This window comes from Antrostomus carolinensis, unplaced genomic scaffold (assembly GCF_000700745.2).
Source record: "Antrostomus carolinensis isolate BGI_N321 unplaced genomic scaffold, ASM70074v2 scaffold8606, whole genome shotgun sequence".
Classification (NCBI taxonomy): Eukaryota; Metazoa; Chordata; class Aves; order Caprimulgiformes; family Caprimulgidae; genus Antrostomus; species Antrostomus carolinensis.
This window is the reverse complement of record NW_010319724.1, coordinates 1-3,586: the sequence shown is the minus strand read 5'-3', so window position 1 is coordinate 3,586 and position 3,586 is coordinate 1. Positions and strand designations below refer to the sequence as shown.

The window sequence follows — 3,586 nt, the reverse complement described above, 5'->3', positions numbered from 1 at the left end:
GCTTCTCGTCCACCACCACCCCCAAGTCCTTTCCTTGTTCTCTTCTAGAGCAATTTAGAATAGAAATAAAAAAAAAAACTTAAAATAATACTAATATTAAAATAGGAGTTATAATGAAAACAGTTACAAAATATGCAAATGAGTGATGCACAGGGCAGCTGCTCGCCCCCTGCTGACCGAGCCCGGCCGGTTCCCAGATAACGATCCCGGGGGGAGCGACAATCCCGAACCAAAACCACAATCCCAGGAGAGCGAGAACCCGAGCGAAAGCCCGAGCGAAAGCCAGAGAGAGCAAGAGAGGAAGAGCCCCTCACTAATGTACTGGACATGATGTTATATGATATGGCATATTCCATTGGCATATCTAAATGCCAATTTAACTTATTAATTTAAATATTCCTCACCCCCTTAGATCTTGTGCTTGTAGACTAACAAAACATCAAGTCCTTCACTTCCAGCGACAAAAACGCAAACGCTGGGATGTTCTCAGTGCTTGTATCATAACAAATCCCAGGCTCAGAGCAAAACACAGCACTATTCTAGCTACCAAAAAGAAACCCAGCTCTGTTCCAGCTAAAAACTAGGACACTATCAGGGAGGTAGTATCTCCTCTTTTTCAGAAGGAAACAGAAAAATGAAGCAAACATACTCAATGGCACAATGGAAATGCAGCATGGTTATGCTCAAAACCAAAAGGAGTAAGTTACAGTATTTTTTCCTAAAGTCTGCAGTATTCTCTCTGACATAACTACCAAAAACAAAGCACCTTTTAACTACACATACTATTACTTTTGCAAAAGACATTTCCATATCTCCCTTGAGTTTAGTTTTTTTTTTTTAAAAAAACCCCTGAATTTATCATTTTAATTACAGCAGAACCTTTAAACTTCAATATATTAAAAACTCCCACACTCTTACAGCAGAAACAGAGATAATTTTATTACTACTGGCCTCCCATGCCTGTACTCCACCTTCTTCCCATCAGACTCCACCAGAAAATTCGGGAAGGTATTTTATGATTGTGAAAGTGAATGACTATGTATAAAATTAAGCTGCATTACCTACATAACTAACAGTGGAGAAGTGTAAAATATTAACCAATTCTAAAGTAATTATAATTATCTCATATATATCTATCTATCTATCTACAAAAAACACATCAAACTGAGAAAACAGACAGCGGAATGTTTAACTCAGACTGCAACTGGACACATCAGCACTCCAAAACTGCCAATGAGGAAAGTCTTGCTTCCCCCTATTCCCACTCTTTTTCTTCCCTCCTCCCACGTACCAAACCTGGCTATGCCACCCTATTCCACCCCTGGTGCTAGTTCTGCTACTTGTCAGGATACTCAGTACACTGATTTAACATGTTAATCTAGCAGAAAACAATGAGAATTTTTTTTGCTGGGCTCATTTTCTAACGTGGTAGAAGTGTTAGAAACATTGGAGCTTACAAAACAAGTCTGCTGAATGCCAGAACTCACATAAACTATACATAGAGAAACAGTGGAAAAAATGGAAGGAAGAGAAAGAACAGGAACCTGTCCAGGAAGCATTAACTTAGCTCTTCCAAGTTTCATAAACTGTGCTTACATGACTTTTAGGAAAGGCAGCGCTCACAACACACTATGAAGTAACAGTTCCCGTCAGTTTATCAAAGAAAATGCTTTTGTTCTCAGAATATATGTGATTAAAGCTACCTGACAGTTTTCAGTATTTAATACTGTGCAGAGATTATGATCATTATCAGCAGGACTATTAACGAGGTTCTGGTACAGACAGTTTCATTTCTTCTGTGCTATTTTTGTATAAAAATTCCTTATCATGGTATAGAATTAACAGCCCAAATAGTCTGACTTGTAAGGCTAATCCAATCCTATGACCATGTTTACTTTAGCAAACCTGTTCCCCTTGCTTCTGCAACATCATGCAGAGCTAGTGATCGAGTTTGCAAGACTGCACAAAAAAAATTCTAGAATTCACTTCTTCCTTTTTAAGCATTATATTAGAGAAATTCACAGTGACATCTTTTCTAAATTTATGGCATTCCTTTTTCTCCCCATGTTCTTACTGAAAACCTTTTAACATTAGATGACCAGACATTTTCAAGTAATTAATTTACATAACAAGATTTTTGTGCCAACTCCTTCATTTAACTTGCAAGAGTTTTTATCCTTGTTTGGTGATTACTGCCTCATCACATTTGCTGAGATGTACTTACCTCCTCCTAGATTATTTTGCCAGACTCCTTATTCCACTGATCTTTCTTGCAGTTCATCTGTGCACCTATCCTAGTATTATCTATTCTTCTTCCTTGACTACAGATGGCAAGAAGTGTAAGCACCATTTCAGATTACGTTTCAGCTGTGCTACCCGCTCTGCTCCAGACAGCGCTTTCTTTCCAAACAATCTAGCTTCCTCAGAGCAGCTTCTTGTAAAGTTACCTGTGTATTGACAAAGTTTTCCTTGCATCAAATATCATGACACGCCATACTAATATACATACTAAGTAAGACTCAGAACCAAACCCTAGGGGAACTCCACTGCAATTATTCCTATCTGATAATTACTCTTCTGATTCTACTAACCACGTCTACCAGCTCCTTCTCTACAATTCTTTTACTAATCTCTGTCTTAGGTAATGATTTTCCACACTGCGTTACGTCAAGTATTTCAACTCACTCCTGATAAGTAAGACTCCAAAAGATTTAGGCACACGATCAAGTTATTAGAGCAACAACAAACTACAGTGTCAGCTGAGCTATGGTAACAAACCACACGCATGTTCTTCACCACAACAAAGAAATTAATTCAGTTTAGCTTAATCCCCTAAAACAGTGGGAAAAAGCTGAACCAAATTACTCTGTATGTTCTATGGGCTAAGGACATGAAAGCAGGTACTGCAGCACAGCAGACAGAGAAACTAACTCACTGACCTGGTAACTTAGCCAGTTTTCTTCGTAGATCAATTCTTCTCTTGCCCAAAATTAATTCTAATATTATCATTAGCATGTTTGAGTTCAAGAAATTCCAGCTCTCTTAATATGAAAAGTTAGTCAGCCCAATTGGCTTTATTAACTGGGTGGAGCTTAAAAAAAATCACAGAATAATTTAGGTTGAAACAAAGACTTGGAGGTCATCTTTCCTAACCCAGTGCTTAAAGCACAGCTAATTTCCAAGTTACATCAGGTTTCTCAGGGCTTTGTCCAGTCAGGTTCTGATCATCTCCAAGAATGGAGACTGCAAGACTGCTCTAGACAACTTGTTCCAGTGTTTGAGCATCCTTGCTGTCAAGAATTTTTTCCTTTGCTTATAAGAGCTTCAGTTTCAAAAGCAAACAAGCTCTAGACCCACATTTATATAAGGCAAACCCAGTTTCAATTCAATGTACCTTCACATTACAATTCTTACTATGTTTTAATTTACTAACAAAATAAATATTGTTCTTTGATTTAAGAAGTTATGGGTGAAGAACTTGGCAGCTTGAAATCGCACTCTGCTGTATTACCATTATGTTACCTCTTCATCCAGAAATTTTAATTAAAAAATAATATATTTCACAGAATCATAGAATCATAGAATG

At 37.6% G+C, this 3,586-nt stretch overlaps 1 non-coding gene across 1 annotated transcript; it reads right to left on the bottom strand.

Moving 5' to 3' along the window:
- Positions 1 to 1,820: 1,820 nt before the first annotated feature.
- LOC114818629 (small nucleolar RNA SNORA66) lies at positions 1,821 to 1,957 on the bottom strand. Its single transcript, XR_003766224.1, has one exon. It is a non-coding gene; the product is annotated as a small nucleolar RNA SNORA66 (small nucleolar RNA).
- Positions 1,958 to 3,586: the final 1,629 nt, after the last annotated feature.